Genomic DNA, 16,498 nt, shown 5'->3' with positions numbered 1-16,498 from the left:
CCCACCAACATCTGGAGGGCCCAGATCGCCCACCCCTGCCTCTAGACAAAGCACCAAACTCAATCTTGGTTTATCTGTTATCTAAAATGGGGGCGGAGGGTTGATTGTGCCATCCTACCTTGCAAGGTTGTTGTACCCTTAACTCGAAATAAGGCAAAGTGCTTTGACTGCCAAAGAAACCCACCATATATTTACTGAAGGTTCTTGTTGCTTTGTAATAAGGTGGGGGATGCTGGGAGTATTCCAGCACATCTGCTGGGGAAGGCTGAAGTAGCGTGCAGATGCCAGAGGAGTAAGAATAAGATTTCTCTCCTTTTTCTATCAAAGTGGAATAGCAAGCCCATATATCATAGAATCATAGAATAGTAGGGTTGGAAGGGGCCTACAAGGCCATCGCGTCCAACCCCCTGCTCAGTGCAGGAATCCAAGTCAGAGCATCCCTGGCAGGTGGCTGTCCAGCCTCGTCTTGAACGCCTCCAGTGTGGGAGAGCCCACCACCTCCCCAGGTCATGGGTTCCATTGTCTTTCTGCTCTAACAGTCAGGAAGTTTCTCCTGATGTTCAGCCGGAATCTGGCTTCCTGTAGCTTGAGCCCATGATTCCGTGTCCTGCACTCTGGGAGGATTGAGAAGAGGTCCTGGCCTTCCTCTCTGGGACAACCTTGCAAGTACATGAAGAGCGTTCTCCTATCTTCCCTCAGTCTTCTCTTCTCGAGGCCAAACATGCCCAGTCCTTTCAGTCTCTCCTCATAGGGCTTTGTTTCCAGGCCCCTGATCATCTTTGTTGCCCTCCTCTGAACCCTCTCCAGCTTGTCTGCATCCTTCTTAAAGTGCAGCACCCAGAACTGGACACAGTACTCCAGATGAGGCCTAACCAGGGCTGAGTAGAGGGGAACTAGTACTTCCCGGGATTCGGAAGCTATGCTTTTATGAATGCAGCCCAAAGTAGCATTTGCCTTTTGTGCAGCCACATCACATGGTTGGCTCATATTCAGCTTGTGATCGACAACAATTCCAAGATCCTTCTCGCTTTTAGTGTGGTTGAGCCACGTATCCCCCATCTTGTAACTGTGCATATGGTTTCTTTTCCTAGGTGCAGAACTTGGCATTTATCCCTATTAAATGTCATTCTGTTGTTTTCTGCCCAGCGCTTCAGCCTATCAAGATCACTTTGAATTTTGTTTCTGTCTTCCAGGGTATTAGCTATCCCTCCCAATTTTGTGTCATCTGCAAATCTGATCAGCATTCCCTGCACCTCCTCCTCCAAGTCACTAATAAAAACGTTGAAGAGCACTGGGCCCAGGACTGAGCCCTGCGGTAGCCCGCTCATTACCTCTCCCCAGTTTGAGAAGGTCCCATTGAGAAGCACTCTTTGAGTCCGATTCTGTAGCCAACTGTGGATCCACTGGATCGTTGTTTCCTCTAGCCCACTTGGAGCTCGTTTGCTCAGCAGGATATCATGGGGCACTTTGTCGAAAGCTTTGCTGAAGTCGAGGTATATGATGTCCACAGCATTCCCACAGGCCACAACGGAGGTGACTTGATCAAAAAATGAGATCAGGTTCGTCTGGCAGGACTTGTTCTTGACAAATCCATGTTGGCTTCGATGAATCACTGCATTGTTGTCAAGGTGCTTCCAGATGGATTGCTTTATGATCTGCTCCAGAATTTTCCCAGGGATTGATGTCAGACTGACTGGTCTGTAGTTCCCAGGTTCCTCCTTTTTACCCTTTTTGAAGATAGGGACCACATTAGCCCTCCTCCACTCATCTGGCACTTCCCCCGTCCTCCATGATTTCTCAAAGAGAATAGACAGCGGTTCTGAGAGTTCTTCTGCCAGTTCCTCTATTACTCTAGGGTGCAGTTCATCTGGCCCTGGAGATTTGAGCTCATTCAAAGTAGTTAGGTGTTCCTTGACCACATGTCTATCGATCTCAAGCTGCAATCCTGCCCCTTCAGCCTGTACTTCGCCTTTGCCAGGGGGGTCATAGACCCTCTTTTGGGAGAAGACTGAGCCAAAGTTGGAATTGAGCACCTCTGCCTTTTCTTGATCATCTGTTATTGTTTTGCCATCCTTGTTTAATAGCTGAACCACCATTTCTTTCCTGTGTCTTTTACTTTGCACGTAGTTGAAGAAAGCCATTTTGTTGCTTTTAGCCTCCCTCACTAACCTCAGCTCATTCTCAGCTTTAGCCTTCCTGACGCCATCCCTGCAATTCTGTGCTACCTGCCTGGACTCTTTCTTTGTTGCTTGGCCTTCCTTCCACTTCCTATGTGTGTCCTTTTTTGTTTTGAGGTCATCTCTAAGCTTTTGGGGAAGCCACACTGGCTTCTTCTGTTGCCTTCTGCCTTTCTTCTTGTTGGAATTGTTTGTAATTGTGCCTTGAGAATTTCCTCTTTTAAAAATTCCCACCCATCTTGGACTGTTTTCTCGTTAGAGTCGCTTGCCATGGGACCTTACTGATCATTGTTCTGAGTTTATTAAAACAGGCCTAAAATCCAGGGTACACGTTTGACTACACTCAGTTTTTGCTTCCCTTAGAACCAAGAACTCAAGTACAACATGGTTGCTTTCCCCCAGAATTCCTATAACTGCTACTTAGAATCATAGAATAGTAGGGTTGGAAGGGGCCTACAAGGCCATCGAGTCCAACCCCCTGCTCAATGCAGGAAACCAAGTCAGAGCATCCCTGACAGATGGCTGTCCAGCCTCATCTTGAATGCCTCCAGTGTGGGAGAGCCCACCGTCTGCCCAGGTCATGGGTCCCATTGTCGTATTGCTCTAATGGTCAGGACGTTTTTCCTGATGTTCAGCTGGAATCTGGCTTCCTGTCACTTGAGCCCATGATTCTGTGTCCTGCACTCTGGGATGATGGAGAAGAGATCCTGGCCTTCTTCTCTCTGACAACCTTCCAAGTACTTGAAAAGTGCTATCATATCTCCCCTCAGTCTTCTCTTCTCAAAGCTAAACATGCCCAGTTCTTTCAATCTCTCCTCATAGGGCCTTGTTTCCAGGCCCCTGATCATCTTTGGTGCCCTCCTCTGAACCCTCTCCAGTTTGTCTGCATCCTTCTTAAAGTGTGGTGCCCAGAACTGGACACAGTACTCCAGATGAGGCCTAACCAGTGCTGCGTAGAGGGGAACTAGTACTTCCCAGGATTTGGAAGCTATGCTTCTATGAATGCAGCCCAAAAGTGCATTGGCCTTTTTTGCAGCCACATCACATTGTTGGCTCATATTCAGCTTGTGATCGACAACAATTCCAAGATCTTTCTCGCTTGTAGTGTTGTTGAGCCAAGTATCCCCCATCTTGTAACTGTGCATTTGGTTTCTTCTTCCTAGGTGCAGAACTTGGCATTTATCCCTATTAAATGTCATTCTGTTGTTTTCTGCCCAGCACTCCAGTCTATCCAGATCACTTTGAATTTTGTTTCTGTCTTCCAAAGTATTAGCTATCCCGCCCAATTTTGTATCATCTGCAAATTTGATCAGCATTCCCTGCACCTCCTCCTCCAAGTCATTCATAAAAATGTTTAAGAGCACTGGGCCCAGGACTGAGCCCTGCGGTACCCCACTCATTACCTCTCCCCAGCTTGAGAAGGTCCCATTCAGAAGCACTCTTTGAGTCTGATTCTGTAGCCAACAGTGGATCCACCGGATCGTTGTTTCCTCTAGCCCACTTGGAGCTCATTTGCTCAGCAGGATATCATGGGGCACTTTGTCAAAAGCTTTGCTGAAGTCGAGGTATATGATGTCCACAGCATTCCCACAGGCCACAACGGAGGTGACTTGATCAAAAAATGAGATCAGGTTCGTCTGGCAGGACTTGTTCTTGACAAAGCCATGTTGGCTTCAAGTCATTACTGCATTGTTTTCCAGGTGCTTCCAGATGGATTGCTTTATCATCTGCTCCAGAATTTTCCCAGGGATTGATGTCAGACTGCCTGGTCTGTAGTTCCCAGGTTCCTCCTTTTTACCCTTTTTGAAGGCAGGGACAACGTTAGCCCTCCTCCAGTCCTCTGGCACTTCCCCCGTCCTCCATGATTTCTCAAAGACAATAGACAGCGGTTCTGAGAGTTCTTTTGCCAGTTCCTTTATTACTCTAGGATGCAGTTCATCTGGCCCTGGAGATTTGAACTCATTCCAAGTAATGAGGTGTTCCAGTAACTTGATCCACTAAGTCATCTCTGTTGGTTAGGATCAAGTCAAGGATAGCCGATCCTCTAGTTCCTTCCTCTACTTTCTGTAGGAGGATGTTATCTGCCACACAAGTCAGGAATTTCCTGGAGGGGCCATGTTTTGCAGAATTTGTCTCCCAACAAATACCGGGGAACTTGAAGTCCCCCATTACGACTGCATCATACTTCCTTGAAACCTTGGCTATTCGCTTTTCAAAAGTTTCATCTTTGTCTTTGGGTGGCCGGTAGTAGACTTCGACCACCAGGTTCCTTTTATTCTTTGCTCCATTTATTTTTATCCAGATGCTCTCTATGGGGCTACCAAGCTCCTCCTCCTGTATTTCTGTGCAGAGATATGTATTTTTCACATACAGTGCCACCCCACCTCCCTTTCCTGTTCTTTTTGAACAAGTTATATCCTTCAGTTGCTGTATTCCAGTCATGAGAGTCATCCCACCAAATCTCAGTTACACCTAACAAGTCATAATTTCCCTCCTGTATTAAGAGGTCAAGTTAGTTCTGTTTGTTTCCCATACTCTGGGCAGTAGTATATAGACATCGAAGACCGTGTGCTTCATGGTCTGGCTTTCTTCCTACATGTGTCTGAAGACTATTATTGGGCGCTATCGGAGCTGTTCTCTCCGTTGCAGTGCATGAGCCTTCATCCACTGTTACCCCCAACATTACATCTCTCTTCCCCGTAGGATTCAGTTTAAAGCCCTCCTGATGAAGTTTTTCATGCTGTGGCCAAACACATTCTTCCCATCCTTTGTGAGGTGCAACCCTTCCCTTGCCAACAGCCCATCTTCCAGGAAGTGTAGCCCATGGTCCTAGAATCCAAATCTCTCTCGTCGGCACTACCTTCATAGCCAGGTGAATGCTGGGAGTTGTAGGACTGTTTCTTGTTTAAACATGTGTAAGATTGTAGGAACTGTCGAAACTGTTGGAAAGTCTGGTGTGACTTATAGCAGAGTTGCTTTATATAAAGCATGGGAACAGAGCATCCAGTACTAGAGGGAATAGATGTAGTCTAGAAGAAATGCAGATCAACTTACTTTATTACTGCCTTTATACACATTGTCAAGGAAGGCCATCTAACCATTTAACTATAAGCACCCCCTAAAGCTGTGTGTGTGTGTGTGTGTGTGTGTGAGTGGTAAGCAAGCCAAGGCACGAGATATGGTTACTTGCTTCCTGCATGGAAAGTGTCAGGGTGGACAATGAGCCCATAGAACCTCAGAGCAGTTCTGATTCTGAGGAGGAACAGCCGTCCATGGGAGAGGAGCACGCTCATCCCTCCCAGGCCCTGCAGCTGACAGAGATTCCTCCTGCCGGCATTCCAGAGATAGATAGCGGTCCTGGGAGTGAAAGAGCATGGGAGGAGGGCTGGCTGGATGCTCGACGCAGAGAGCAAAGAGCGACGAGCTATGGAGGGCACAGAAAGGAGGCGTAGCGCCCGTTTGGCACGCAAGCAACGGTCGCGTCCAGAGGACCCAAGGGAAAAGGGGAGGGACTCTCCCTAGCCCATAAGTCCAGGGTCTGCAAGTGATTCTCCTTCAAACGGGGACCAACTGTTTCCAACCCGGGGCATAGGTCACTCTGCTGTTCATAGCTTAGTCGCTGGTGATAGAGTTATTAAGTTGTAAAAGGAATAATCCCTTGAAAAGAATCCTTTGTCTATGTCTGGAGTTGGCTACTGGAGTAGACTGAAAGAGGCCGGCTAGGGACTCCTGACAGAAAGCACACATTGTTGCTTGCTGCAGAGGCAAAATAGAGGAAGAACAGGAAGGGGAGGGAGCAGGAGAAAGGAACTGACATCAAGCTACAGGACCACAAAGGGGGATTAACTAGATTGATGTGACACATTCTCTATCGCCCCCTAGTGTCTGGAAGCATGTGGAACTGTTCCTTATCATTCCCATTCTCAGTTCTGCAATCTCCTGGATCTATGAGACGTCTTTTCTCTTGCAGATGCTGGCCAGCGTTTTTGTTCAATACCTTGGTGAGTATATCTGCAGTCATGTTTTCCATGGGACAACAGCGTAACTCAGTAAGCTGTCGTAGATCCTTTATTATATGCTGTTTAACATCAATGTGTTTGGTGCATGCACTGTTTTTCTCTGATAGAGAGAACCTTATGCAACTTTGGTGGTCCTGAATAATCTGTACAGGTGTGGGCCTGTCAACTCCCAAGTCCTTAAGAGCCATAAAATTTCTCCGCATGCTTCTGCAGCTGATACATATCCAGTTTCAGTCAATGAGTGGACAACAGTGGCCTGTCTGTGGCTTGCCCAACTCACAGCTCTGCCCCACAGGAAAAATATGTGCATCTGCAATCCGAAATGCCCTCAGACCAATCTGAAGTGTATCCTTCTAGTTTAGGGCTACTGGTGGCTGGCAGTCTTAGTTTTAAGCGTGCAGCCCCCTTCAGTTATATTGCCACCCTTTTGATGGCAATCGAATCTCTTTTGCTTGGTGAGCTGGTTTTACTGCATAGTATGCCTACTGCCCCCTTCATGGATCACTGCCTTGTTGTGGCGAAGGGGCTTGCGTAACTCAGTGAAGCCATAAGCTATGCCATGCAGGGCCACCCAAGATGGACAGGTCATGGTGGAGAGTTCTGACAAAATGTGGCCCACTGGAGAAGGAAATGGCAACCCACTCCAGGATTCCTGCCAAGAGAACCCCATGGAACGTATCACAAAGCTAGAAGAGATGACGCCGGAAGATGAGCCCCTCAGGTCAGAAGGTGTCCAGTATACTACTGGGGAAGAGCAGAGGGAATTTCCAAGTAGCACCAGAAAGAGCGAAGCGGCTGGGCCAAAGCCGAAAGGACACTCAGCTGTGGATGTGTCTGGTGGTGAAAAGAAAGTCCGATGCTGTAAAGAACAGTATTGTTTAGGAACCTGGAATGTCAGATCAATGAATCAAGTTAAGCTGGAGGTGGTCAAGCATGAGATGGCAAGATTGAACATTGACACCTTGGGAAGCAGGGAACTAAAATGGACAGGCATGGGCAAATTTAATTCAGGTGATGATTATATCTACTACTGTGGGCAAGAATCCCTTAGAAGAAATGGGGTAGCATTCATAGTCAACAAAAGGGTGGGAAAAGCAGTACTGGGGTACAATCTCAAAAACGATAGAATGATCTCAGTACAAATCCAAGGCAAACCATTCAACATCACAGTAATTCAAGTCTATGCCCCAACCACTGAGGCCGAAGAAGCTGAGGTTGATCGGTTCTATGAAGACCTACAACACCTTCTAGAACTAACACCAAAAAAAGATGTCCTCTTCATCACAGGGGATTGGAATGTTAAAGTAGGAAGTCAAGAAATCACCGGGATAACAGGCAGGCATGGCCTTGGTGTACAAAATGAAGCAGGTCAAAGGCTAATAGAGTTTTGGCAAGAGAACACGCTGATCATAGCAAACACTCTTTTCCAACAGCACAAGAGGCGACTCTACACATGGACATCACCAGATGGTCAATATCGAAATCAGATTGATTATGTCCTTTGCAGCCAAAGATGGAGAAGCTCCATACAGTCAGTCAAAACAAGACCTGGAGCTGACTGTGGCTCAGATCATGAGCTGTTTCTTGCAAAATTTCAGCTTAAATTGAAGAACGTAGGGAAAACCACTAAACCATTCAGGTATATCCCTTATGAATATACAGTGGAGGTGAGGAATAGATTTCAGGGATTATACCTGATAGACAGAGTGCCTGAGGAAATATGGACGGAGGTCCGTAACATTGTTCAGGAGGCAGCAACGAAATCCATCCCAAAGAAAAAGAAATGCAAGAAAGCCAAGTGGCTGTCTGATGAGGCTTTACAAGTAGCTGAGGAAAGAAGGGAAGCGAAGAGCAAGGGAGAAAGGGGAAGATATACCCAACTGAATGCAGAGTTCCAGAGAATAGCAAGGAGAGACAAGAAGGCCTTCTTAAACGAACAATGCAAAGAAATCGAGGAAAACAACAGAATGGGAAAGACTAGAGATCTCTTCAAGAAAATCGGGGATCTCAAGGGAATGTTTTGTGCAAAGACGGGCATGATAAAGGACAAAGAAGGCAGGGACCTAAGAGAAGCAGATGAGATTAAGAAGAGGTGGCAAGAATACACAGAAGAACTATACAGGAATGATCTGAATGTCCCTGATAGCCATGAGAGTGCGGTCACTGAACTTGAGCCGGACATCCTCGAGAGTGAAGTCAAGTGGGCCTTAGGAAGCATTACTAACAACAAAGCTAGTGGAGATGACAGTATTCCAGCTGAGCTATTTAAAATCCTAAATGCCAACACATTTGGAACACTCAACAGTAGCCACAAGACTGGAAAAGGTCAGTTTACATTCCAATTCCAAAGAAGGGCAACGCCAAAGAGTGTTCAAACTACCGCACAATTGCGCTCATTTCACATGCCAGCAAGGTTATGCTCAAGATCCTACAAGCTAGGCTTTAGCAGTATGCGAACCCAGAACTACCGGAAGTACAAGCTGGGTTTCGAAGAGGCAGAGGAACTAGAGATCAAATCGCCAACTTTCGCTGGATCATGGAGAAAGCGAGAGAATTCCAGAAAAACGTCTATTTCTGCTTCACTGACTACGCTAAAGCCTTTGATTGTGTGGATCACAACAAACTCTGGCAAATTCTGAAAGAGATGGGCGTACTAGACCACCTTACCTGTCTCCTGAGAAACCTGTACGAGGGTCAAGAAGCAACTGTAAGAACCAGACATGGAACAACCGATTGGTTCCAGATTGGGAAAGGAGTACGACAAGGCTGCATACTGTCGCCCTGCTTATTTAACTTATATGCAGAGTACATCATGAGAAACGCCAGGTTGGATGAATCACAGGTCGGAATTAAGATTGCCGGGAGAATTATCAACAACCTCAGATACGCAGATGATACCACCCTAGTGGCAGAAAGCGAAGAGGATCTAAAGAGCCTCTTGTTGAGGGTGAAAGTGGAGAGTGCAAAAGCTGGTTTGAAACTCGACATTAAAAAAACTAAGATCGTGGCATCTGGCCCCATCACTTCCTGGCATATGGAAGGGGAAGGAATGGAAGCAGTGACAGATTTTACTTTCTTGGGCTCCAAGATCACCGCAGATGGTGACTGGAGCCATGAAATTAGAAGACGCTTGCTCCTTGGGAGGAAAGCTATGGCCAACCTAGACAGCATAGTAAGAAGCAGAGACATCACCTTGCCGACAAAGGTCCGTCTAATCAAAGCTATGGTTTTCCCAGTAGCAACGTATGGCTGTGAGAGCTGGACTACAAGGAAGGCTGAGTGCTGAAGAATTGATGCCTTCGAACTGTGGTGCTGGAGAAGACTCTTACGGGTCCCCTGGACTGCAAGGAGGTCAAATCAGTCCATCCTAAAGGAAATCAACCCTGAGTGCTCATTGGAAGGACAGATACTGAAGCTGAAGCTCCAATATTTTGGCCACCTAATGCGAAGAGAAAAGTCCCTGGAAAAGACCCTGATGCTGGGAAAGACTGAAGGCAAAAGGAGAAGGGGGCGGCAGAGGATGAGATGGCTGGATAGCATCACCGATGCAATGAATATGGACTTGAGCACGCTCCGGGAGAGAGCGCAGGACAGGAAGGCCTGGCGTGCTGTGGTCCATGGGGTCACGAAGAGTCGGACACGACTGAACAACAACAAAGGGCCTGCTGGTGCTGCTCTCCTCCCCTTCTCTCGGGGCTGCCTCACCGGACCCCCTGCAGATCTGGCAACGGTGGCCCCCTGGGGGTTTGGGGCTGGGCCCAGGCCTCAGCGGGCTCCTGCCTGACCTCCCTCCTGGGGCTGTCCCAGCCCCTGTACTCACCATTGGGGCCCTGATGCCTTCCTCATCCTCTCAGGGCTGCCTGGTCCCATTGGCCGTCTCCTGTTGTGGGGGGCAGCTGGCCTCCCCTCTTCTCAGAGCTACTCTACCCGCCTGCCTGGAGATCCGGCGGGAGGGGCCCCCTTGGGGATGGGTGTTGGGGCCAGACCTCGGGGGGCTCCCTCAGGGGGCTGCCCAACCGGCTCTTGCACTTCCGCATGGGGTTTCCCCTGTGTCCTCAGAGGGCTCCCAGGACTGTCCCACGGGCTGTCCATGGGGGGGCTGCCCCACCAGTCGTTTCCCTCTGGACAGGCCCTTGGGGGGCACCCTGGCTGCTCCCTGGAGGAGGCAGAGAGGGCGGGGGTGGCCAGCGCTCGGCACCCTCGTCCTCCTGTGGGGGGCTGCCACACCCAGGTTACCACGAAAACCGTCTTACATTTCCCGGTTGGGTCCTGCAGAGGACAAGACCATAGAGGGAGCAGCTAGAGCGACGCCTCCTGTACTCCTCGTCTTCCACTATGTGGCATTCCTTTAAACTTGGCTTCCAAAGAGAAAATGTATTATAGTTTATAGAGCTTTCCTAGGTGCTGTAAGCAGAGTTTATAAAAGAATGTGACTGCATAGGGAGGATCGACCATAGAGATGAATGGAGATAGTCGCCTCCAACCCATCTAAGGGAACTTGTTTTTTGCCCCCTCTCTGCATAGAGATAGATAAAGGTGTAGAGTCCCACATGATGCTCATCCTAATAGACACTTCCGGGCCATTGAATTCTTCCCTGACCCCCCAATTTGTCCTCATTCAGCATGCTGGGAGTTGTAGTCCAACACATGTGGGTTGTGGTGAAGTTTACTCTAGAGCAGCCTTTCCCCAAACCTGTAGGTGCCCTACAGATGTGTTGGACTGCAACTTCTATCATCCCCAGCCAGCCATGCTGAAAAGACATCAAATGCTCATTAGCCAATCACATCATCTGTCCCCCCTTTCAAAGCACTTTGAAACACACAATGACATCCCCCCCACCCCCAGTGATGAGTCCTCCCACAGAGTGGGACTGTACCATTCAGGGAAAGAACACTCCATTAAGAGCAAGGTATTTTCTTACACATAGAGAGAACATTAACAAATCAAGGGGGAAAAATTCACTATCCATTGAATGTGTTCATTTTCAACATGCAAGTATGTGGCTTTTTATTTTTATTTTTGTTACAACGGTGGAGGATTCAGTACAGATTTCTGGGTCGAAGCGTCAGGCTTCCAACCAGGGTTTAAATCCCACCCCCATCTGGCCATTTCCCCCTAATACTCACTGGGTTGCCTTGGGCTGGTCACTTTCTTTCAGCTTCACAGGGTCATGGGGAGGATAAAATGGGTTGCGCTGAGGAAGGCTGGGCCACAAATGAAGAATTATTAGCAGTGCAATCGTCTGCATGTTTAGATAGAAAAAGATCCTACAACTCCCAGTCGATGGAAAACTTTGCTGCAACAATTTTGCGGTGGGGTCCGTGTGTGTGGGGTTTTTTGGCAGGGAGGGCTTGGCCCTAGACCAGGGGTGGGCAGCTTATGGCCCTGCAGATGTTGGACATCAACTTCCACCATCCTTGTACTTTTGGCTCTGGTGTCTGGGGATGATGGGAGTTGCAGCCCACCAACATCTGGAGGGCCCAGATTGCTCACCCCTGCCTTAGACAAAGCACTAAACTCAACCTTGGTTCGTCTTTTATCTAAAATGGGGGCAGAGGGTTGATTGTGCCATCTTTCTTTGCTAGGGTGTTAGACACTTGACTCAAAATGAGACAAAGTGCTTCAGACAACAAAGAAATGCAACGTATATTTTTGAATGAAGGTTCTTGTTGCTCTGTAACAAGGTAGGGGATGCTGGGAGTTGTAGTCCATCACATATGGCGGGTGCCAGGTTAGGGAAGGCTGGACTAGCCTACCTTGTGGAACTGGCATAAGGATAATTGAGAGAAGTGGGGTGCTTTGACCAAGGAGAGCCATGGCATTACACCAGACACAGCTGTTGATGCTGGATGAGATGGCCCCGTGGTCTGATTCAGCACAGCTGTTCTCATGTTCTTAGAGCCAAAACAACATTGATCCAACCACACAGCTACTTAACAAAAGAGCTGCGAGAACAGGGAGTGGGATCGCCTCTTGCCCTGGCCCTGCTCACCACACGAGGTGGGGTAATTGCACACCCATAACATGGATGGTGGCTCCCTTTAAAGCCACCTTGCCCAACTGGGTGCCCTCCAGGTGTGACAAAGTACAACTCCCAGCATCCCACAGTCCACCCTGGCTGGCAGATGAGTCAGACTATGATTCCCAGCAGGCAGACCCAGCAGACTACAACTCCCAGCATTCAGTCTGGCGCATCTGCAAGCCAGCGATTGCAGTAAAAGTCCAAAACTGGACTTGGAGGTCCGTGCCCAGCTGCCCTCCAATTAAGCTGGACTTAATCGATTAAGCTGGACTTAATCGAGTTGGGCAAGATCCAACTCGAGTGTCTTCGTGTACAACGAAGGCACCTCTGTCAAGCCAGAGGCAGCACAGATCAACACTCCCCGGGTTACATTTATAATCATAGGCTAAATAAGTGACATCAGTCAAGCCCAGCGCGCTGTCTGCTCCTTGTCAACTGAACTTTTACTGAACCACCACCCCCGGCTTCTTCCCTGAGAGTTTTTACAACTTTCCCAGGATTTATGACCCAATTATTTTGGAAGCACGGTGATTCATAGGTGTGGGGTGAGTTGCTGTGCCAACAACATAACCTATCTCTGCTGTCCTAGCAGTTTCCCCTTTAGTATGGAAGAAACTGAGAGAGCAGTTTTAGGCCTTTGAGGAGTGCCACGTAGGCACGAAGAAGCCAAGACGACATGGCTTTGCCTTGGTTATTCTGCACATTCCCTCATTTGATCCAATAGGAGCTGAATTCTTTATACTGGATCACCTAGAGAGTGCCATCAGCCCACTGCTTCAGCGGTTCTTTCCGATTTTCTACCTCTTCCTATGGCAAGCCTTGATACGTAGCACGAAATTGCTGGCTAACTTGTCTTCTTATACAAGACGTGAAGCACGCAAAAATGCAGGGTAAGAACGATACCACAAATAGAATGCCCAACACAACGAGAAAGCCTTGCCTCAACCAGGCGAGGTTTGGGAGCCATCTGGGTAGCCAGTCTACAGGATTCCATTCTTTCCAGGCTTGTACAGGTACATGTGCTACTTCCCTAATGTCTGCTGCCCACTGTTTTACAGTTTTCCCATCTCATCCATCTTTCGACAACAGCCAGACCAATGAAGTTTCCCACACAGGCCGCCCTCAGCTGCCAGCAGATAGTCTAAACCCATTCTGTTCCGGATGATGGCTTCCCGCATTTGAGTCATCTGAGTAGCAACCAGGCCCAAGGCATCTGCAGCATGACTGGCAAACACTTCAACTACTGCCATAAGTCTCCTGGTGAGAGATGTCAAATCTCATGCTACTGTACTGGGCTCAAAGACAGCTGGACTTACCCCCAAACGGTCCATCTTTACGGCTGCTATTAAAACGGAATGTTCCCAATGTAGGAATGACAGACCACCAGGTGTGAGCATTTGGAAGCCCCAAATCCTTCCAAGTGCTGTTATCTGACTTCAAGGGAACCAGGGGGTTGCCAAGTTAGCTGCGCTCCAAGGTTTGGCCTCCCAGGGCATTGAAGCCGAGGTAGCCGTAGAGGCCGCCAAACGCATCCAACAGTCTGAAAGAGCAAAGGTTTGTTGGATGCTCTGAGTGATACCCAGAACGCTACTTGGGGAAGGATCAGTCTGCAATACTGGCTCTCGAGGGCTACCGATACAAGAAGATAGAAGGCAGATGAAAACAACACGTCCAAACGTTCTGCCAGTGCAAGCTCTTCTCCAACATGCACGCCGTAATGCTTACCCTGCTAGCAACCCAAATCCAACAATTGCCCAGTATCCCCACATAGGATCGATTTTTATTACTTTCTTTTGATTTTAAGTTTTAAAGGTTGATCCCGCTGGTCATAATGTTCGATCACCCACTGAGGTTGTGGGTGGACCCTCAGATAGTCTGGCAGAGCTGACCGAGCCCCGTCAGACGGTGGGGCGTGTGCAGCTTCCCAGTGGTTCGCTGCATGTGTGAGTTGTGAAAAGTCAGACAGGTCAGTACTTGTGTGATGAGCCCGTTCCTCCTCTGCTTCTGGCCTTGCTTTGTCCACAGGGTCCAGAGAAAGGCTAGCGGTGCTGTTCCCCTGCTGCGCGTGGTCCTCACCTTCACGCCCTGCTGCGAGTGCAGGATCAGAAGAGCCTTTTGACGGACCCCTGGTGCAATGGGCGCAGTGGATCCAAGTGGGCTTCCCTTTCACCTTTACTGCTGTGTGAGCGGTCAGCAACTCAAGATGGGGACCGGTCCAGCGTTCTTGGGGGCCTTCGGCTGCCCATGCGCGAATGTAGACCTCATCTCCGGGTAGGAATGGATGGGCTGGCACATCAAGGGGCAGTGGTTGCGCGTCGCCCACGCGTCTGTGGATACGCTGGAACTGGCCCTGCAGCTGAACAATATCAGCAGTTAAGTCTTCATCCCCTCCTAGCAGTGTAACCTGAGGAACAGCCCATCCTCGGCCAATCGGTGGAGGCCTTCCAAATGAAACCTCATAAGGAGACAGAGCGATGGGCTGTCGTGGGGTGGTCCTTACTGATAGTAGGGCTGGAGGAAGTGCAGTAGGGTGAGGTGGGAGTTTTGCAGATCCTAGCCAGCCTCCTTTTGAGAGTGTGTCAGGAGCACCCTAGCATCTAGCAAGCCCCCCTCCCGCACTCTCTCACTGCCAGGGTTGCTATCTATCCCAGGAATGCTGGCAGGAGGAGTCTCTGCCAGCTGCTGTGCTTGTGAGAGATGAGCGAGCTCCTCTCCCACGGATTGCTGATCCTCCTCAGAATCAGAACTGCTCTGGGGTTCTATGGGCTCAGTTCCCACCCTGACACCTGGCGCTCATTCTTTCTACTTGCCCAGCGCTTTGGGGGCGGTAGGGGGTGTGGAGATGCCAGGTGACCCCTAAGCACTTTGAGAGGGCCTGTGTTAGTGCAGCGGTGAAATGTGACCCCAGATCTGAGAACACACGCCGAGGCGGGCCAAATCTCGGGACAATGTCCTTCATCAAATGTTTCCCCACCTCTAGGGCTGTGGCTTTCCTGCAGGGGAAAGCCTCCGCCCATCCCGATCATTCATCTACAATGACTAGCAGCCACTGGAACCCTTGTGTTTCGGGCAAATGAGCGAAATCAATCTGGACGGATTCAAATGGCCGTTGTTGAAGGACAAAGGTGTGTCCTTCAGATCCTCTCTAGGCATTCGCACTTCACGAATAACTGCTTTACAGTCATGCGGGAGATCTGGATCTTGCTCAGGCATAAGAGTTGCGGGGTTTAACACGGTACACCGTGAAATAGTTAATTCCGGGGTTTGGAGCAACAAAGTCTCGTATTTGGTATAACGGGCGTTGGAAAAATGCTGGGTATTCTGCTGGGTTAACAAAGCATGGGGCAACCAGAGTAATACCCTACTGGCCTCCTATGAGGTCCAGAATTTTGAGAGAGCACCCCAGAAGCTACACCACATTTCTCATGTACAAACAGAATAGAAGGGTTAGTATAATCCGGGAGACCTAAAGCTGGAGCGGATACAAGGGAGTCTTCACTTGTTCCCAAGCCTGGGAGTCAAGCCTCGTCCACTCACACTCTTCTGGGGCTGCAGCCTTTGTCTTCTCTAACCATGGCTTCACAATTTCAGAGAAGCCAGGGATCCGAGCTCTGCAATACCCCAACATGCCCAACGGGGCTCTGACCTGGGTTTTGGTAGAGGGGGCATTCATTTTTGTCATTGCATGCACACGTTTGCAAGACAACTTTCTGGTTGCACAAGACAGAATGTGTCCCAGATATTCAACCTCAGACTTACACCACTGCAACTTCCTCTTTGCATTGTGATGTCCTCTTTCGCCTAGGGCGTTAGCCAATATGACCGAATCAATTTTGCAACCTTCCACTGAGCATGCACGGAGTAAAATATCAGGGCTAACACTGTATACACACGTGCACTTGCAGGGGTGCTGCACATTATGGTGGCGGGATTCGGGACAACGTTATGTCCTGGGATCACAAATGTATTGATTAGCCTGAGGTCTTGCACCATGCAGTAACTGGGGGGCTGTCCTGGCTCCACCCTCCTTTTGACAGCCAGAATTGGGGTGTTACAGGGCGAAGAACATTGCACTGAGACACCTTGTTTTAAGGGTTTTTCAATTAGTTTCCCAACGCATTCTCCGGCTTCCAATGACATGGGATATTGCGTCACCCGTGGGGGGGCCATGTCAGTACGGACGGTAATTTTTGCAGGAGCGGCAGAGTTTAGCAGACCAACTTCAGCCGAATCTTCCGCCCAGTACTCAGATGGCAGCCCTCTGAGCTCCTCCGGCAGA

The sequence above is a fragment of the Heloderma suspectum genome, chromosome W (genome assembly GCF_057233095.1).
Source record: "Heloderma suspectum isolate Gila_16-S chromosome W, 16-S_ref, whole genome shotgun sequence".
Classification (NCBI taxonomy): Eukaryota; Metazoa; Chordata; class Lepidosauria; order Squamata; family Helodermatidae; genus Heloderma; species Heloderma suspectum.
Note: the sequence above shows the minus strand (reverse complement) of the source record.